Raw genomic sequence first — 22,387 nt, 5'->3', positions numbered from 1 at the left:
AAGTTTCTCTACTGATCCAGTTCACATAAAAACACACTGAATGACTTTGTTTGCATCTCATTTTTTTTTTTTTTTAAATAAGTGGAGTTCCCCTTTAAGGCACTTTTTGATGCAGGCCTTTAGTTATCCATCAACATGGGGAAGAGTTATTAATATAATTTTAGAAATCAGAAAGTATGGCCTTAAAAAAACCTTTTCAGACATGTCTACTGTGAAGGCAATAATTAGGAAGTTTCAAACAACTGGAACCACAACACGAGTGTCCCGACACACAGTGAGGAAGAAGTTTGAGAAGCAAAACCTTCTTCAGTGGTTACATTTGGACAGTTGTAGTGGTTGGTAGCATCCAAGTCTTTAAAACTACAGTTGTCTATTTACATGCCAGCAAAGTGCTCAGAAGGCTTGTTGAAGAAAGCTTTTCCTCACATCAGATCACAAACATAAGTGCCTGGAGTTCAGCTGGAAGTAGCTGACTGCTTTAACTGTCAGAACAGTGCTGCGGTATTATTATACACTCCCCTTCGCGTCGTCTCAGTGAATGCTGAGCTGTTTTGAATCAGGACAGTGTCTGTTATTCTCCACCGCAGTCACAAACAGCGCTGAGGCACGTCACGTGGTCACACAGGGCAGTCGCTAGGCGTCTTTTCGTATCTTAGCAACGCTACATAACTTCCGGTAGAGTCAAGTCAAGTCAAATTTATTTGTATAGCGCTTTTTACAACTGATGTTGTCACAAAGCAGCTTCACAGAAATCCATTAAAGACAAAGTTTTAACATGAAATGTAAATCCTCCAAGTGAGCAAGCTAGTGGTGACAGTGGCAAGGAAAAACTCCCTCAGTGGGAGGAACCAAGGCTCACATGGGGGGACCCATCCTCCTCTGGTCAGACTACCTACAAAATTATTATACTACTAATATTAATAGTAGTAGTAGTTAGGAGTCCATGAAAACTTCAGTGTAGAGTGGGAGTGGGCAGCTAGTCCAAGTCAAGTGGCGGTAGCTGGGCAAGTGGCGGCGACTGGGGCGTGGGCAATTGGTCTGAAGCGGATAGCAGGAGAGCTCCGCAGACAATCATCCATCAGTGTCCGTCCGGCAGGTGGGCAGTCGTTTGCTCGGAAAAAGGTAGGGAGATGGAATTAGTTTTGTTCTGTATGAGTGTATGTGAAACATAGAATGTGAACATTTCCAGAGTGTGGCTAATGACCCCGGTAAATCTGACTATAACAGCTTAACTAAAAGGAGAGAACCAAAAGGACACACAGACACGGGAGCACCCTGAAACAATCTGGCATCCCTCCGCTCCACCGTCCACAAACCTGAGTGATCGCGTGCGAGCGGCGGGACAACAGCACCAGCGTCTCAGTTTACTATAATTGCCTGTGTCCATGGACCCCTGGATCTGCTGCCTTTATCTAAGGGGGAACATTAACTACCAAAAGCTAAACTAAACAAGTGAGTTTTCAGCCTAGATTTGAAGATTGCGACTGAGTCTGAGTCCCGAACATTTTCTGCAAGATCATTCCAGAGTTTGGGGGCTTTATAAGAAAAGGCTCTTCCCCCAGCTGAAACCTTCTGAATTTTGGGAACTATTAAAAAGCCAGCACTCTGTGATCTGAGTAATCGTGGTGGCTCATAATGGGAAATAAGGTCTTGCAGGTACTCAGGAGCGAGCCCATGTCGGGCTTTATACGTCAATAAAAGAATTGTGTAATCGATACGGAATTTAACAGGCAGCCAATGGAGTGATGATAGAACTGGACTGATATGATCAAATTTTCTAGTTTTAGTGAGAACCCTGGCTGCAGCATTTTGAACTAGTTGAAGTTTATTTAAATTCCTGCTGGTGCATCCTGATAGTAGTGCATTACAATAGTCTAGCCTTGAAGTAATAAAGGCATGTACTAATGTTTCTGCATCGTGCAGCGATAAGGCATTTCTTATTTTGGCGATGTTGCGAAGATGTAAAAAAGCTGTCCTAGTGATACTGCCTATGTGTTGATCAAATGATAAATCTGGATCAATTATGATGCCAAGATTTTTTGCTGCTGAGTCAACAGGATTTAAGTCAGCAAGATTTAAAATTAAATCTGGTAATTTATTTCTTGCCACTTTTGGACCCAGAAGGAGAACCTCTGTTTTGTTACTGTTTAGAAGGAGGAAGTTACGTAACATCCAGCCTTTCACATCTTTTACACAGTCCTCTATTTTCTTTAACCTGTATTTGTCATCAGGCTTGGCTGATATGTACAATTGCGTATCGTCTGCGTAACAGTGAAAGTTAATGCCATGGCTACTTATAACTGTGCCTAACGGTGGCATGTATAATGTAAATAAGAATGGTCCTAAAATAGAGCCTTGCGGAATTCCAAATCTTACTTGTGAATAATTGGAAGATGAATCATTTACCTTTACAAACTGATAACGTTCCGTTAAGTAAGATTTGAACCACGATAGGGCTGTCCCTGTAATTCCAGCCATGTATTCTAACCTTTCTAGGAGAATATTGTGGTCTATCGTATTGAAAGCTGCGCTGAGGTCAAGTAGTACCAACAGGGATACGTAGCCTTGATCAGAGGCAAGAAGAAGATCATTTGTTATCTTAAATAGAGCTGTCTCAGTGCTGTGATGTGGCCTGAATCCAGATTGGAATTTTTCATATATGTGGTTCTTATGTAGATATGAACTAAGTTGTTGGGCTACAGCTTTTTCTAAGATCTTAGATATAAATGGTAGGTTAGAAATAGGCCTGTAATTAGACAATACGCTAGCATCTAGGTTTGGTTTCTTGATCAGAGGCTTAATAACTGCTAGTTTAAAGGCTCTGGGTACATGGCCCAGGCTAAGGGACGAGTTTACTATAGTTAAAGGAGGATTAATGATAATTGGTAGTAGCAGCAGCTTTTTGACCTCTCTGTCCTACTGCAGATGAAGGCCTCATCCCATTTCTTCTTTTTACCCCTACCGCTTGTTTTCGAGTGTCACCCTAACCCCGTGGAACTGAGTTACAAGGGGTAGTGGTTGAAATTTTGCCCTACGAAATGGGACAACCCTCAAATTACATTGCTTCATTAACAGGACACCAGCGGTGCTCTGTAGGCGACCCGGCCCATCTTCAGTGATAACAGAGAAGCGAAAAGTTCAGCAACCTCGCTGCGGGGCTTTAGTTACATTTAGGGCATCATATGCTTTCAAAGAGGGGTATAAGACAATTATTTATTATCGCCCACCTCTAATTTTTTGGTGATACGAAGCTGAAGTCAGTTATTCACCAGCTTCTTGTTCGAATTTTCCCGTTCCACCTTAAATGGTGCAGCAGTTACATTCTGGCGCTTCAGGCGTCAATACTGCTGGACTATTTAAGGTGGAACTGGAAAGTTAGCTAGCTTAGTTAGCTACAGAGACATTGGCATGCTATTAGCTAGCGCTTTTTTATGCTTGTTATGAAGAAAACGACCATAATACATTGAAACGACATTTAACTAAGATATCGTGTTTGTTAACGGAGAAAATACATTTGTGGGTTTCTTTGGTCGCTCGCGCAGCCATCTTGCGGGTTTTCTTTTTTCCTTATAACACTCCATTTGGAGCGTGCCTCTGAAAAACCTCCGTTTGGAGGGCCATGTATCCCTGACCCTTCGCCCTACCCCTTTATCTCAACAAAAATTGGGACACCCTAACCCTAGACGTGATCGCGCGAAACAGACGGCTAAGGGCCAAGTGGTAGGGGCAAGGGGTGAAATGGGATTGGGCCAAAGTATTTCCTCATGGACATTCATCTGTCCTTAAATAAACTAGAAATTAGTTGAATAACTATTATTAGTTGAATATGAATTCAATTAAACAAACATTAAAATAGTCCATCAAAAACGCTCACCTGCAACTCAGTTAAATTAGTGCTTATCTACATTTCTGTGCAGCAATTTGTTTTCCTACCGAGTTCCTACGTAACGTACATGATGGTTTTATTGTAGTTACCTAATAATTGATAGTAGCCTCTAAATAATACATCTGTGATTAATAACTGAATAATAAGTCTGCAGTTTAAGGGATTAAAGAGGATATGACCTCTCTTGTCTCTTACTGTTTCAGCTCTAGTTGAACTTTTGGGACAATGCTTCCACATTTAAAATGTATTATTAATAGCCTGTTATCAAAACTTTGTAGAACATTACACAAATATTGGTATTATATTAAATCACTGTTGATCCATTCTAATCACTAGGCCCTACGTACTCTTAAAATCAAATAAATAAAAGTTGATAATATAACGGACTAACTTTTTTTCAGCACAAATGCTGCAACATATAAGTATTATTTGTTCATTCAGAAACACAGAAACATGAAATTAACATTTGTTCACATTAAACACTCATACAGCAAACAACCCCCAAGCACCAACCCCACCAACACACACACCAATACCTTTAAATTGAACCAAAATGCCTTAATGTCGAATAAACGTCTTGCTATCAACATTGTGAGCATTTATGATTATGGGCTTATGGAGGACTTTGCTCACAAAGACAGTATAAATAATGCACGTGCACACAGTTGCTGAGTAACTGTCAGGGTTGGGATTCAATAAATATAAGTATTGGGAATACATGTTCAAAATACAGAAATTAAGTATCAGTATTCTGTATTCAGTCTTAGTTACATTTTATAGAGGCAGTATTCTGAATATAGTTATTTTTAACTATATGCTCATTAGACAAACTCTAAAGAGGGCCTCAAGTTACAGCTTCTTTACAAACTCAAGTTCCTGCTAAAGCCTGAGTAGACTGATCAACCAATATGATGATCAGTTATTAATCTCAGCATTACTGAGCTCTTTTGAGGGAAGGTCAAACAAAAATGTTCCTTATTAGTGGACATATTTGATAAGTTTAGCAACGAGTAATACATTTAGCAACTCCTGCTCAGGGAATTGTGGGAGCAGCAGTGGACTTAAGCTGTTGATGAGAGTGAAAAAAGTGGATTTTTCATAAAACGTATTTCAAGAAACAATAATTACATGAAGAAAACTGACAACCAGTAACAGCAATGAACAGTGTTAATAAAAAAAAAGATCCCTGCTGAAAAAAAACATAGATGCCATTAAGTGTGTTGGTTTCGAATGCTTTTGTAATGTGTTTTGCCATTTTTAATGGGTTGATATCACAATGTAAAGGGTCCTAATGGTTTAACAGGTGACCAATGGCTGATTCTAAATGTATCTGATGGCTTCCTAATAGGATGGGATATGTGACTGAATACATTTAGGACGGTGTATTCAGTGTTCAGCCATCACTACTTTCGCCGAACTCTGGTAACTGCACATGTAACGTTAATCACAAATACGAAGCAAGAGAAGCAAATTCAACCATCTTCTTTAGCTCTGAAACAAAATGACCGGGTCAGCAGGGTGGTCGTTCGGAACCCGCAGTGTGTGCTTTTAACCTAAATTGGTTTGTCCGACTAACAAAGGCCATTCCCGTCCAAGACATTCCAGCAGAAACACGTGACTTGAAACTGAAGGCAGATTTACTTTTGTTCTCCTGAGTTTGTTTTTGCCGGGAGAGGTCGCATGCGCCGTCGAGCTGAGAGAGAGAGAGAGAGAGAGAGAAAGAGAGAGAGAGAGAGAGTTTACAGCAAACTGTGAAACAACACTTTGCATGCGGTGTAGAAGAGGAGCTCATCCCTCAGTAATGGGACAAACTCAAAGAGTAGCACAAACTAGCAACTGTTTCCAATGGACAGCTGTGTTGTGACCGTGTAATAGCTTCGTAAGAAACCGGAGCTCAAGTCTTGCGCCGAGCCGCCGTCCCGTCGTCGAGGTGAGCAACAAACCTTTAAAATGTTCCAGGAACGCTAAATGTTCGCGTTTAAAGGTTTTATGAAGCTAACACCGCTAAAGATTGGTTAAGAACACCTTTGTGTGCACCCTTCTACCCCCAGAGTACATATTTGCGATATAAAACAAGTCTCCTGTGTGTGTTTTTGTTGGGTACAGTTGGTATAGGATGTCGGTTTTGGCTCCCTAAGTTACGCTGACAAAAACACCCACGCACTCGATAATAACGTGAGTTTGTACGCCTGTTATGAACTGTATGTTAAGTGAGTTAGCTATAACAAAAAGGCTTAAACTTATTTCTTCCTTTGCTTCAGTCCCGAACCAGCACCTGTTGTTCCTCCAAGCTTTCCAAAACTCTCACGACTGATTAAGCTAATTGTCAAGCGGTGAGCTTCCTAACACAAATGAGCAGTGTTAGTGTGGCTGAAAATATGGGAAGGTGTGCAAACTGAATTGTAATTTCAGTTCTTGAAATCATGTTGTTGTTTGTAATCAGTTAGCAGACGCATCTTTAAACTATAGGCTTTCACTTTGCTTAGTAATAAAAGTGTATTACTCGCTATAAATATATCATACGTTATAATACTGGAGTGAGTTTTTCCTCTGTATGATGTTTAGAAACTGGAATTGAGAATTTCCTTCTTCTCATGTTACAAATGACCACTTAGTGAACTCTGCTCTAAATGATGGTATTGTATTTTTTCTGAAAAGAGGGAGTCAGGGTGGAGTTAAAATCAGCACAGGTTAGGATGACTCAGACTCGGGGTATTGTTTTCGTAATGTTCACTGGAGCATTGGTGTGCATTTTGATTTTATTTGATTGTTTTCTGAGGTTTTTAACCACAGATTTCCTTATTTACTTTCTATGTTTCATACTCCAATTCTAACCAAGTGAGTCTGACACAGTGTCTCCAAAGAGAGACATGCTACTATTAGAAACAGTGAGTCAGTTTTGTCTTGCCCACCACTTTTCCACCTGTGTTTCTGAACTCTGTTAAGAAGATTATTCTCTGGCAGGAGCAGCGTAACTGAGATTTTATGCAAAACTTGCATAAGAATTCGGGGGTGTAAAATGATTGACAGGATTACTTTATTAAGGCCATGTTTTCATTAGTTTCAGTGTTTTAGACCCGTATGGACTCCACAGTCAAATGTTCCACATACACATAGCTCTCCGACATCCTTTCTCCATTAATCGCAGCTGGTTGGCCGTGTTGTGTAAGTATTCTGTCATAGTAATATGTTGAGGAAGCAGAAATGTGATTGTGTCTGCGATGCCTAAGGTGTCATTACAGTTTGTCATGCTTAAATTTAGAGTGCTGAAACTCACTGTGTCTGACAAACTGGTCTGAAGTGATTGCACATTATACTGCACATGAAGATATAGATGCCTAACTGGACAACATGCCTTTGTTTGGTATGTTCTGTTCAGGGTGTTGGATTAACTGTGTTATTAATCCTATTTGCTTTCTATTTTCCAGTTGTTTATTTAAGCAATAGAACATGAGAGGCAGTGTGTTATCGTAAAATAGCATCACGGCTGTGATGTTATTCGCAATAACAAACAACCTTGAGTGTTCTATTGCTTACATAAACTGTCACAGTATCAAGTTTAGCTCACTTTTGTTAATTTTTGCTAGATCAATATTAATGTTGTTTTGTTCCAGCCAATCTATAAAGGCAAATGGTATTCGGGTTTGCTTTGGCGAATGGTATTCGGTTCATGTCTGGCTACTTCCAAGGTGTTTAAGTGTTCTTCTGTCACAGCTGCAGACTGAAAAGCTTGCTCAGTGGTGATGACAGTTTCGGAATTTAGTGTAGTCTCATCTTCAGAGTCTGACCAAATCGGCAATAGGTCAAATGTAATCTTAAAAGTATCCATTTTCTGTTTGTGCACAAAGTAAAAAGTAAAAATGTTTTACTTTTTGGTTTGAGCGTCTCCTACAGCTGTTGAAGTCATTGCTTAGCAATGGCGTCTCAGCTGAGTGATACAGTGTTTGTGAAAAAAACGTGCTGTTATGGCAAAATAACAGCACGGTTAGAAACGCTTCTCAACCAATCAGCTTGCATGCCTGGAACTAACTGTTGTATAATTTCTGATTGAAGATATCACAAAAGAGCACTGATTTATGTTGAGAAAGAAATTCCAAAGCTGTTTATGAGTCCTGGAGAGCTGCCATGCAGAATGATTAAGCCCTGTGTCAGCATAGTGTCCCATCAGATCTGGCCAAACCGCAGCTTTTTGGTACTAAGCTACACACTAACACAGGATAAATGATTTGCTTATTTGTCACTGTGTTATACAATAGTCAATTTGTGCATTCATTGACCAGTTATTTATGAACGTTCATGTTGGTGTAAGTGGACATAACACAGTGGTTCAGTTATTAAAATGGACTGAATGATGGAGATATTAGTAGAGTTAGTAGAGTTAGGTGGAGTTTGGTTAGCATCCACAATACAGCTAAAAGTCCTTTTGCTTGTTCAAGTATGTTTTAAAGTCATCACTGCTGACCTGTACTGACATTATGTGGGTGTTGCTTGAGGTTTAAACTCAGTGTGAACTGAGATGCTTAGAGAGATTTAGGTATCCAAATTAAGCAGAAAGTACTGTGCTAGGACCACGTTGAACTAGTGCTGGGCTGCACTGATAAAACTGAAAACTGAAAATTATTTCCAAATATAGTACCTTACAAAAGTCTTAGACATCTAAAAAAAGGATGCACATAACTATTTGTCTGGACTTGCACAGTGGATGCACTGGATATCACAGTATCTCTCAGAATGAAAATCTTTATTTGCCAAGAGCCAGATGTACAAGGAATTTCTCTAGGTGCAAGTAGCATCAAGAAATTAAATCCAATAAAATAAATATAGAAAGATAAATATATATATATATATATATATATATATATATGTACCAAAGTACATAAATATAGATGTATATATGTATGTATGTATATCTGCACTAAGTCAGTACTTCATCAGATGATATAGTAAGTTACTAAGTTAATGAAATAGCGTTTTTGATGGGAATGATAACAAAGTTTTTGTAATCCATCAATATTGCTAAAACTTAAAATCAGTATTGTGTGTAAAACCATAACTGAATGCTGGTTACACAGTTGGATGGGCAGCAGCACTGTGTTGTACTCATATTGGCTCTGCTTTTGAGCCCTTTTTCCACTGTTTAGTTTTTAGCAGTGCTGAGATCTGCCTCATTCCTCAGCTGATTGAAATATTCCTGCAAAGTGTGAACTTGGGGTTCTCATTTTACCAAACAGTGTGACTAACAATGTTACTATGAGATTTCAGCTGCCAGATTACTTTGCTAGATAACAAAATACAGGGATAATTGTAATGGTTTTGAAATGCCAGAAATGTTCACCCGTTTTTTTCAGACTGCACTCTTTGCACTGTCTGCCTTTTGGCTTTGTTTTGAATGATTTCTGACAGTGCAGAGAGCTTTTGTCATTTCCTTCCATCCCAGAGAGAATCATTGCAGGGAGGGAGAGCTACAGCGCTCCACAGAGAGACACATTAATACAGAGGAAACCACAGAGATTAGGTGAGGGGGAGCCAGCTTCCTCAGTGCTTTAAGAATGATTCATTCTAGTGATTTAACAGAGGTCTAATCTGTTATCTCCACTGGTAGCGAGGTTATGCATTCTTATTAAGTAAAATGTCATTGGTGAGTCCTTCATTTTGTAAGGTCTTGACTTTGAGTTTGTTTATGACCGTGGACTTCAGATACAGTGATACAGTTGAAACAGCCTGGCAGTGTGTGTTGTTGGCCAGACATTGTCTTCAACCATATGTCTGTGCCCCCTTCCACCCACTCCCTCACTCACAAACACTGTCCAACTCACACTGTTGCACAACCCGCTTAAAGTTATAACAACTTCTTTCTCTGGACTGTCTACAACATCCTCTCATGCACAATGCTATGCTGCTGTTACAGCTTATGTATAATTTGGACAGGGCTGTAATCTTTGCATGGCTGACGCTCTTATACGTCTCATGTTGTCTTGTTTTGCATATTTATAGTGTTGTGTTGTATTTATTGTTGGGCCTAGAGCCATGTTGTTCACTGATGTGTATGATTGTATTGTAGTTGGTACTGTACCGCACTGTCTTGTTTATTTGAACTATATGTAATCTGGGTCTTTCTGACTTGTACTCAGTGGTTCTGTAAACACAGGCCATGTGTGCATGTTGCAATGAGGACCTGGACAAACATTGTTGTGTTTCACTCTCTACTTGTGTACAGTTGGATTTCAAGGTAGCCCAGTAACTTTTGAAGTTAAAACCCCATTATTTTGCAATATAGGAGAGTAATATTCATTAATTAGATGCACTAAGCAATCTTACTTAGTCATCATTATTGCAATCATTAGCACCATCATTTTTACAAAAAAATGCTCCCAGATACTTCCCATATGACTTAATTATTATATTTAGTTCATAATAGACAGTTTTGTCTGATTAAATAAATCATGACATGTTTGAGTAACTATGTTGAGGAAACCAAAGTGCATGCAAATTTTGTGTTTTATATCATGATGTTATCATGGTTGGCTTCTGGAAAGTTGCCACTGGTGTGGCATGCCACGTGCAGACTTTTGCTGAAGGACTGTATGATGCACGATCATAATTAGTAGTGAGATATACTGAACCGGTATATTGGATGAAATTCTTTCTCACTGTGCTACAAATAAGCACAGATAAGGTGATATACAAGCACTGCAACAATGATAACATTAGGTGTTTTAGTCCTGTTTCAAATAAAAATGGAAATGCAGCAGCAATCCCTCAGTCACCTCCTGCTGTCTAGTTCATTGCACTTACAGCAGTCCACTTTGTTTTTTAGCCAGCAGGCATAAAGAAATGGACAGTCTTTTTTTGTGGTTGGCCTTCACCTGACGTGGACACAAGATTTCCTCTCTTACCTTTCAAGGAACTGAATATTTTCCAAACTCCAGCAGTGTCTGACGATTGGAGGCACAAAAGTATGGGATGCACGTATAAGACAAATGACTTGAGAAATTTGATGGCACTGAAGCTTTTTTATAGAAATTTCCTGTTCCATCGTAAATAGTGCAGCAGTTACTTTTAGGCACATGCACAGGTGCCAGAATGTAACTCCAAACTGTGGAATAGGAACCCAACTTCAGTCTTACAGAAATTAAGCTGTAAAACAACATTTAGCTTCAGGTTTTACCAGCCCCACAGTAATAGAAAGCAATACTTTGCACAATAATAATATTATACATTTTCTTTGGTTGTTACAAATGGTTATTATTAAAAAGTAAAGGGATATCCCAGAAAAATAACCCACTGTTCACTTACAAAAGTATCGACAGATTTTTGCCTCAAAGCAGTTGACCAATTTATTACTTTTATTTTGACCAATTTATGTTGCAGTTGTATGAAATAATATTACTTATTATCTAAATTGCCAGTTGCCTCTTAATTTTGATTTGATAGAGCTCTTTTTTTATTCCTGTTATATAAACAGGCAACTGATTTTTCATTTATGAATTTTAAAATGAATTAAATTATGATCAGGGTACATGTAAATCTTACTATATATTGTTAGCTGTAACAAAACCATGCATCTCCAAAGAGGTAGCTTTACAAAAGAAGGAAAAATCATCTTTAACTTTGAGTGGAAGTTAATGGTACATGGTCTCATTCTAAGTCATTTTAGACAATTTCTATTGGTCCATTAATCAGGACACAATGTGAAGGGCAACTGGCCCGAATGGTAAAAATGGATATACAAGGTTTTTTTTCCAACAGTGACAATATGTAACAGTCACACTTGCGTGAAGTGTTTTGCACAGAATCATCTCATTGTTTTTCCAGTAGAGTGTTAGTGAGAGATCTGTTTGTGCTGATGTTTGTGCTATTTGAACGCTGTCAGGTGTGTAATAGAGAAAAACAGGACAAAGGAGTTAAACAACAACACTGATATTCTAGCAAACACAACGTCTCACTGCTGCTGGAGGTTACCATATGAATCTGGAATTTGCCAATGCATGTACTATGTGAATTGTTGCCTGACCTGGATTTTGATTGGTTGGATCTGTGCCTGGGAAAGTCTGGATGGGGTGGAGTTGCCCACATCCTGTGAAGTGTTGGCCTAGACCCCTTTCTGCTGGTCTCTCTCTCTCTCTCTCTCTCCTTTCTCTTTCTCTCTCTCTCTCTCTCTCTCTTCTACACACAGACACTCACACACACTTTCAGGCTGTGGATGCATGTGCTTATGGCCTTGTCGTCATAAGTCAAAGACATGGTGGTGAATGGGGATCTGCGTGACACAGTTTAAAGAGGGATGTGTTTGCATGGGTGGAAAGACCTAAATGTAGACTAACATTGCAACACGTTTCAATCTATGCAAACTGATTTGAGACACTCTGTCCTTAAGTATTTAGAAGGTTTGGTGGTCAGGATGGCTGCAGCAGACTGTGGGCAGTAGAAGCTATTTTCAGCTTGTTTTCTCGCCACTTTTGCTGCCTTGTCTGTTAATGTCATTTAGCTCTCTTTTCACTCTCCTTCCTCAGAAGGAGCAGAGACCAAGCGAAAGCCGCAGTAACGCAGACATAACTAATTGGTTGGACAAATGTTTTTTACTTGATGTGTGTGAAATTCTAGGTGTCAAAAGAGCAACATTTACTAACTGCCGGCCTACAGTTTAATTGATGATGTGTATTCTTGTGTGATTTGTTTGGCAGGCCGCTGCTGGTGCTAACTACCCCTCTGGCCTCTTCTTATTTCAGCTGCTCCAGGCTGCCACCCCCTGCTGTCTCTCTACATCTCAAGCTAGTTTTATGGGGTGACTGTGAGATGGAAGACTGTATAACAGCAGGATCCTAATGAGAGGACGCACACAGTGCCAGATTTCATTAGCCAAAAACAGTGTCTCATAGCCACTTTCCTTCCCCACTGTGCCTCGCCCTCATTATTAGCCCAAAGCCCTGGCCAGAGTCTGGGTGAACAGTGTATTTACACAAGGACTCACTTCCTCAATATGTTCTCTCTCTCTCTCTCTCTTGCTCTCTCTCTTGCTCTCTGTTTTCTCTTTTTTTCTACTATGTGTCCTATATTTTTGCTGTATGTCTGCCAATCTGTATAGATCTGTACATGTTCAGGCGTGTAATTGGCTCCTTTGAGTTTTGGTGTTACTCAATAATGAAAACTCTCAAGAATGTTCACGCATCATGCTCTTGTCTGGTTTCATATGTAGGTGCTTCGCTAATGGCTTCCTGCAGGGGTTCCCTATATGGTTCAGTTCAGTTTAGTGTATTAAATGACTCAGTTTACTGTGATTATGTGATTATGTACGTGCTCTTCATGACATATGTACTTAAATTGTGCAATATGGAATCTCCCCAATTTATGCAGTAGATGTTTTCAGGTTAGTTTTGCAGGTTTATTCTCTTACTTCCTACTTATGACCTAGCAGCACTAACTCTACTGGAAGAACTAGAGGCTGGTTGCATTCCCATCATTAAATACCGGTTCTTTCCTTATGTTCCTCATTGAATTCATCTTGAAGTGTACCTCATTAGAAAAGGTGAAAAGTGCTTTAGGCTGGAAAGTACATGCTATCAGTTTCCTCAGTAAAGTACTGGCACTTAAATGCAGTATGGGTATTGGTGATGAGGAAAGCGATACATATGACCGATACCAGAGCCAGTTTATGAGGAGGCTGGCCTCTTTCTATTTCCCCTGTTGTATCAAAAACATGACTGCAATACGCCAAAGGTGTGAGTCTTCAATGACTGGGAGTAAATGGAGCAAAATGGCTAAAAATGAAAGGTTAAAATAGTTTCTGATCACTTGTCCAGAACTTTCCTTTAATTTTAGAAAGTAGAATGATGTATTTTACTAAAAAAGCAAAAAACCTACCTGAACATTTCCGTTTTTCTACAGCAAATGGGTTTTGGGCCGCAGGACGCTAACATTACTGTCACTGCGTGCTGATTGGTTGGCAAGCATAGCAGCTCGTTGGCTGTTTGTGCTTATTGAGGTCATGAACATACATGAGGTGCCATTTTAAACTTCTATAACTCGAGTTCAAAAATGCTTAAAAATACAACAGTGGTGTTAAAATGTTTTATACTGTTCTGTGTTCAGGAAATAAATGTATTCTTTTACATAAAATTCTTAAGCATTTATAAACTATGATTTTGCTCAAATGCTCCATCTTAATCTTTTAATTTTTGACTCACTCGGGAGCGCCCTCTAGCGTTTGAGAAACCGGGAAGACATTACAGAGTGGTAATTCTCCTCACTACAAGTTCTCTGCCAATACCACAAAGCAGTTTCTGATGTGTGCGTGCGCACAAGTAGACAGAACTTAACAACACGTCAGTGGTGTGGGACCACAAGCAGTAGTAAAAATGCTCATGGCAAAATCTGTAACGGCAGCATCTGGTGAGAAAAACACGCTAACGGAGCTGATTACCTGAACGCCTGAGTTGTCTTCTTCAGTAATCGCTCATCTGCCACTGTGTGCATTTACAGGCTTAGTCAAAGTTATTGAGAGACTGGAAGGAACCATCGGACTCTCAACGTCATGATAGCAAATGATGATAGCTCTCGATTTAAACTTTAGCATAGAAGCCCGCGACCAGGCCTGTGCATCCACTAGCCTCGTCTGCGGTGCGCCTCCGTCGGTCAGCTGTATCTGTATATCTATACTCTCAACGTGAATGACAGTGATATTGCAGCACGAGTGAACAAGATGCACGAATGAGAGAAATGATGAGAAATTTGGAAGTGAAACAACATTCAGCTCTGTTTTAGAGCCAGAGAAGCTACTGTGTGCTCATGTGTAAACACCACATGTTTATTTGTATACTGTTCAGTTATATAACTGTTTTGCAAAATAAAGATATTTTATGCTTATGTAAGTAGTTAAACATGGTTCCTATTACTAATTATGTAACAGTAAATACTATATATATTGTAAATAAATAAAAATGTTTTCTAATCTAATAAATATATTCCAACAAGTATATGCCATCTAGCAAAGCTGAGTGTGTTTTATTTGTGATGCAGAACATGGATTTTACCAAAATATTTTTAAAATGTAATTGTATAAATATCAGAAATATTAATATTGGCTGATTCTAAAGGATCAGGTATCGGCATCAGAAGAGAAAAAGTGGTATCGGTGTACCTCTAGCAAAGAAAGATCTGAAGTTATTACAGCAGTTTGACTGGTATAGTGTTGAGTAGAGAGTAAAGTTTGATATCATAAAATGCAGACCTGTGCTTTGAGTCAACAGTTAAGGAGTATTGAAATAAGTGGGATTCTACTGGACAATGGAGGATGAAAGCAAGAATAGCAGGTTTAATGCTGTGCTGTTAATGTGAAGTGCAGTTATTTGCTTTGTGTTGTATACTGAATTTTTATATATGATTTGATGATTATAGCTGATGTTACAAGCAGCTTCAAAGTTAGTTTGTTTATATTGAGAGGGATGAAGAGATTGAGGAGAAAACTGACATTTGACATTATCATGATACATTTTATTAATTCGCTTTTCTAAGCATATTGTGGATAGCGTCAGTACTTACAGAACACTGACCAACTGCACGTTTCATTAATAAGAGAACATAATTAGTCTTGTTTAATTGGATTTAGTGCAGTACAGTATGTAAAAGGTTGAAAAAAAATCATTCTGCCAGGAGTTTTTCATGGCTGTTTTTGAATGTGGTGTTGTGTCCGTGTCAAAATACCGTTATGCGTATCATGTATCGTGCAAATGTCTTTGTTATTGTGATTTGATATTTTTACCGTATTGCCCATCCCTACCCACACCAGAGAATGCTATTACATCCAATGTAGATATGTCAGAGAATGATCACTTGCAAATAATACTGCACAGTCTCACGCCTAAAGGCAGGATTTGAGGATTTTGTGATCATAGCTTTAGGCTATAGCATGTGGTTAACTGCTTTGTTTGTTTCTTAGTCACTTTACTAGAAGCTACAGGGAAATAAGCAACCACCAGACATGTCATCAGCCTTAATGAAGGTAAAGTACTGAACGGGAAGTGGTGGAGACCTTATAGTATTCTGAAAATGATTTTACTCTTCAGCTGAAGCTATTGGAGCTTGAGCGTGTATTTAACATATTGACTATGGTATTCGGCAGCACAAATGTTTTGTCCCCACTTAGAACATCCTTTTTAGGTTATTGTTGGAACATCTGGTAATAGTGAAAAATACACTGTTATTCAGGAAAATATTGTTTTCCCAGCAGTTAGCGATATAATATACAGTGGACAAATATAATATGAAAGAATTATCCAGTATGCCCTAGGGTGATTCTGTCTTTGTCAGAGGCTGAGATGAACATCATTTGTTTGGACTTCTAGTTAAATTCAGTGTGAAATATCAAAACAAACAAAAGTAAATTTAAAATGGGAAGTAATGGGAAAAAAATGTTATTCTACAAAAAAAGACATTCCTGTTTTTGCAGGTTCTGAATGAAATCTTCTTTGGCAGAGATGTTCATCTGTGTTCAGCTGGTGAAGGTGCCAGTGATGCCAAACCCACAGGAGGAAAAAAATCCCCAGAAAATTCCCCAGCCTTCTTAATCTGGACATTATGCCTCATTTTGGTTCAGTGGTGCAGAATTTGGGTTTCTGTTTTGTCTGACTGCCACAGCATAGCATACAAATGAACAGCAGGAAATCAAATAGAATTAGGTACTATTTTTCAGCAGTGTACGTATAACTGCTGTGACTGAAGCGTGATTAAGTAGGTGAAACATGAGGAACATGGTCGTGCATGTCGTTTAGACTAGTTTCAGTTTCTGATCTGCCCATGCTTTACTGAGAACCTTTTTCACCAACACCTTTCACATCCTAATCAATGAGGTCACTTATCTATCAGGCTGGGGAGTAGCACAACACACATGTTTTATTTGGTATCAGGAGCATTCGTGCCAGCAGTGGGGAATATTTTCTCTGGCTTACTGCATACCAATTCAGCCAGCTTTGAATTGCCTTCCAGCTCTCAACTACCCTTTCAGAAGAGTGAAAACGGTAATGACAAACAGCAATCTTTTCTAAACCGTGCATTTTTTAGTACTGATGTGTCATTCTTCAGAAACACTGCAGCTGCAGAAACATGCACACAAGGGCACGCACACGAATACCTTACACACACAACTGTGTAGTTGTGTTCAAAATTATTAACTATTTAAAATGCATGAGTGTGCATTTCTGCTATATTAATGTGTTTTTTCCACACAAGCCAAGAACAATGTCCCTGACTGACTGACTGAATCCCTGTTGTTGTTTATGAATGTGTGAGAATTTCAAAGATCCAGCAGTTTAGGATGTCAATTTTGGGAGCCAGGAATATCCACAATTCTGATTATTTGCTGTTGCAAAAGCGGGCTTGCATTTCAACACTTACCGTATTGGGCAATAATAAACGACACACTCCTTCAAAAAGGGGCCACCATTCTCCCACTAAGTACTGTTTCAGCAACAGTTGATTACTGGGTTGTTAATGATCCAGTATTTAGCATATATGTAACATAAATTGACTACAAACTGCCAGATAATTTTACTGTAAAAACTGTTTACAGTAACAAGAGTCATAAAACACACTGCCAGATTTATTGTGATGTTAAGAGCAAATAGCTTGACAGTAATACTTTTAAATTCACCACTTGTAATGTGAGGCATTGTCACATTTATCCTTCATTTACATGTGATAGTAGGCCTCACAATGCAACACAGTCCCACAAAGACTAACAACGGAACCACTCTGTGTTTGGAAAGTAGGTTTAGCTTGTAATCCAAATGAGTGAATGACATGTTCAGCTTCTAATGATGGTATTCTAATTACAGTTTGATTTTATTGTAAATAATTTTAGCTTTTAATCCTGTTTTCAGTTTACAAAGGAAAGAAAATTTACTGAATTTTTGCTAGTTGAAATTTAATACTGTAATTTCATTTTCACATGTGCAAATTCAATTCATGAGATCAGCGAAAAATAGGAAATGAAAGCTAAAACAAATAGTAAATTGTCAGTTTAAAAAATGAATGAAAAAAACACATTTATTATTTACAAACTGATATATGTTAGTAAAATTTGTTATATATACCTGTTATATAGTTGGTATGTATAGTATTATATAATGAAGTGGAAAATGGTTTGAATTCTTACCGATCTTGCATGCAAAAAAAAAAAAAACTGCAAAGTTGTATTTTAAGATATTATAACATGACAAAAATGATCTCATAAACCTCTCTGTTTAATTTTTCTTCACTTTTACCAAATGATTTACTATTATTTGCCAGCACATCATCCCTTAAAATTCATTGGTTTTTTTTTTTGACGCATCGTATCCATTTGGGCAGCCAAACAGAGCCTCACTTGGCTTTGTTCTGTAATATGTATGACCTCAGCTGTATGTCGATTTTGACTGGCCCTTAACTTCGACACCGATGAAAATACTGCAGCATTAATAACACATTGGTGCACTTATCACTGCCACGGTGACTTTATGAATGGCTCTTGTTTACCATGATGCTCATTATGCATGATATAGTGCTGTTACCGTCTAGTTTTATGAATCTAGTCCAATGTGTTTTATTTTGATATTTCACTTATCTTAACCATGGGTTATGTGGGGGTGAGTGACATCACAGGTTGCTAGCAGTTTGCTGATGTATGCATTTAAGGGTTAATCCTGGTTAGCAAGTACAGCTGCACGATATAAACAAAATGCTAAATTGTGGTTCATTTGCTACGTGTTGCACTCTTAATATGCTTTGCAGTACGCGCTGACCCCCTGTAGCATTTTACAGACTTCAAATACTTGTTCATATTTCCAAAAGAGTGCTCAAATATACGTTCCCCTTATTATCCATAATAGTTGAAGGGTTTTTTAGTTGTCCATCAACAGAACAAATACACTTCCATTTTAATCAGTGTTTCGGTCCATGCCAGCTGTGCTATACATGTCTTACATCCATCAAAACATGGACCTTTTCACACTTGTACACTAGTGGAACTCAATAGAGATCCAGTCAAACCACAGGAGTGCTACACTAAGCCTTCTCTTCTCTTATGCAGTAAAAACTTATTGTTGTGATATGGTTGAAAACAAGTAGATCTGCTTGTACTTGGATAAGGATCACCTGACTTACATATTACATATTTGTTTTGTATTCATGGTACACTAAACTTTTATTGCAATTTTTTTACTAAACATTTTTCTTATCATACGATAAAAGCATTGAGCAAATACTTGAGTATACAAATTATTCTGGTCAGCTGTACTTGCAGTAACATTGAAGTGCATTGGCACACCCTTAATGTGACATGATTAAACACTGGCATGCATTATTTTAACCAAAATTATCTACATTTGTTGGAGTTGTTTGATGATGTGAACACTCAGCTGAGGTTGGTCAAAAATGCTGTAAAAAGTGTGATTCAAATAAGGCCAACATCCTGATAATGAGTTACACATTATACTCTGTGTAGCCCTAGCAGCTAGTCACATCAAAGAATGAGGATCTTCTCTAAGGTTACCTATCTATCAGACAATGTTCCCCAGAAGCTGCGTTTGGGGTCAGGCTAAACCAGGCTTGCCTGGTCTTGCTTTCTGCTGTACTAGTCACGGATAAGATGGGGTCATGTCTGTCTTGCTTTGTTGCTGTGCTGATTTATAATCTGTCCTCCAGCTAATTGTCAGCTCTTCCACTTCCCTTTCAAACCTTGCCAGTGCTCCCAGTCAGAGACTGCAGTGGCCCTCAGCGGTTCCTCTGCACCTGCCGTGTATGAGAGAGAGAGAGAGAGAGAGAGAGAGAGAGACAGAAAGAGAAAGAGAGAGCGAGAGAGAAACAGAGTGAGGGAAACCAGTGTTTCTAAACAGAGGCGCTCTGTGAATCTCAGCTCAGATGTGTCTTTGTGTGGTTCTGAACAGAGCTATCCCTTCACATGCATTCACACACGTTTACACCATCAGACACTGCAGAGCATTGCATGCAATCTTTAGAGATAGCCCTGTACAGTGGTACACTACAGTAGTGTAACATGGTCCAGGGCATCACAGGAACAGCAAAGGCCTTTTTAACATGTCTGTTGTCTGTAAATACATTGAAGTGCTTTTTATACAGACATTCTTAGTAAGAATTTTCAGCGGGCACTGGATTTAGAAAGAATGTCTCTGGATTTGGAGAAATGTCATAATGCTTTGCTCTGTGTTTACATTCAGATAACTGATGGAAAAGAACTCTGGAAGGTTCTGTGTCTCACTTTGGTCCCGAAAAGGCCACTTAATGACTTTCTCAGTTAATGACTTTCTCTGTTTATTCTGCCCGGCAATTGCAATGACTTTCCTGTTTACACACACACCTCTGTGCTGTGTAAACAGGAAAGTCATTGCAATTGCCATGTGTGCGTGTTTATCTTTATAAATTTTCGTTCATTTTCACAACAAAAACATGTAACAGTTTATTTGGATAGCACATTTTAGATGCTTTGTAAACATTGAACTTAAACATCTATCGAATATACTTGGCCTTAACTTAAACAGTCTCAAGGGGCTGGAGTGCACTGTCCACGAGGCCTGGACGCTATCCAAAAATAATTATCATAACATTTTTAAGGTAAATAATTCTGATTATCGATTACATGGAGCAGAGATAGTGGGGAATTCACTCTACCGTAACTTAACAGCTTTTAAATGCCCATAATAACCCAAAATATTATGTGTACATATCAAATTTTATGTTTTACCTTTTTCTGATACTGTTTCCCAGCCATAGATAGAGCCAGCTGCTCTAGGCTGAAACCCAGTCACTTTAGCTTGGTTGATTTACTGCAGCGAGTCAACTAAAGCAATCTGAAGTTACAAAGCTTGTCAGCGTTTTATTTTTGGCTTCACGCACTCAAGCTAAACTTAAAGTAAAATAAAGTATGGGGGGAGAGCCGCGGGGTAAAAGCTAGCATTACAGTGCGTAGCTTAGAGAACTAACAAGTAGCTTCTTAACAAACAAAAGCTTCTCTTTCTCACGCTCTCTCTCTCGTAATCAGGAAAAAACTGACTATTGCTGCACACTTCTTAATGGAACGTGAGCCCCAGTATAAGCTATTTAAAGCTAAGCTAGTCGTCTGTCAGGTTCCCCAACATGGCTACTGCTGCCTTTTAGGTATCATCGTCATCAGGTTATTTGTAAGTTAATGACAATATCCTTTTACATCGCCCCATCGCCCAGGCCTACTATCCACGTAAAGTGCAACCTAAAAATGTCCTGACGCTGTAGTAAAACCAGAGAAAAGCAGGGCTACCTGTCACGGCCAATAAAATGTTCTGACTTTTAAAGTGCTTTTGTAAAAAATGTTTAGGGCAAAATCATTTTTTTGGTTACTGAGGTTAAGGTTAGCGTTAGATTTCAGGTTAAGCTTAGAAAACTCTTACTACATACAGGTACTTACAATACAGATAGGACATATGTATGATCCTTATAAAAACAAACCTTTGTCTATGCCAGAGGGAGAAAGTGGATCTAGGAACAATGTTAAATTGGTGTAGAATCAGTACGTTATGTGAAGGTAATATTTTTCACATTCACGCATCTTATTTATAAATCCGGTTCTTAAAGAACGTTCCATTGAAAGTTTTTTAGAGAACCAACAGTGGTTCTTCTATGGCGTCATGCCAAAGAACACTTTTTGGTCTAATTGGGCACGTTCAGTTTTGAGAGCGAGGTTGCAGTTTCTAGGGGTAAAGATGGATGTACATGCTGATGCCTTATTACACCAGAAACATGGGGTGAGGACCTGTTTAGTGAGAAATAGATTAGCATGTCAAGCCCAATCTGTATCTGACAGCAGAGGGTCAGTGCTTTGCAGGAAATATCCCCAGCACAGGCAAACCTCTCTGCCCCTCCTCTGCTCCACAGTCATTTCCTGAGACATGCACCAAAACATTGAAAAGTTAGCCTTTGTTTTGTTTTTGCTGGCATTTGTAGAGCAAACTGGAAGTCAAGCAGCAGTGCAGCTTTGATTGACTCAGATTTCCTACTAGATTGTTCTCTATCAGGAGAGAGGGGTAGGGCATTGGGAGAGGAAGATATGAGAGTTTGAGAATAAATATAGGAGGAGATGTTCATCAGAAGATAGTAAGAACAGTTTATAGAGGAGAGCCTGGGCCTATTTAAAGCTTCTAGCGGTCACATCAAAGGCACTGTGAACTTATCATTCATTGTGAGTGCCACACATCCCCCTACACTGGTAAAAATATTGTGCTTGATCTACTTAAAATAAATAAGGCAACCTTTTGCATCAGGTTATTATGTAGATCAACCAAGACTAGTCTTTGTATACGCTGCTTAATTTTGTGTTTATAAAAAAATAGCAAGTAAAGTCAGCTTAATTTTTTAAGTAAGTAAACTTTTTTTTATGTATTACTCAAAAATGAAATATTAGATTTACTTAACCCCTCAAATGGCCAGAGACCACCAGCAGGCCCAAAGTTTTATTACACACTTTTATAACCTAAGATT

General features: G+C 38.8%; 1 protein-coding gene across 2 annotated transcripts in view; it reads left to right on the top strand.

Moving 5' to 3' along the window:
• The first annotated feature begins 5,558 nt into the window (after window positions 1-5,558).
• The window catches only part of rin2 (Ras and Rab interactor 2), a 46,256-nt gene continuing 29,427 nt past the window's right edge, over window positions 5,559-22,387 (top strand). For both annotated transcript variants that reach the window (XM_036574293.1, XM_036574292.1), the window contains exon 1: window positions 5,559-5,816. The gene's annotated coding sequence lies outside the window, so the exon portion shown is untranslated. The remainder of the gene's footprint in view (window positions 5,817-22,387) is intronic.

Source organism: Colossoma macropomum, unplaced genomic scaffold (assembly GCF_904425465.1).
Source record: "Colossoma macropomum unplaced genomic scaffold, Colossoma_macropomum, whole genome shotgun sequence".
Classification (NCBI taxonomy): Eukaryota; Metazoa; Chordata; class Actinopteri; order Characiformes; family Serrasalmidae; genus Colossoma; species Colossoma macropomum.
This window is presented reverse-complemented; position numbering and strand designations above follow the sequence as displayed.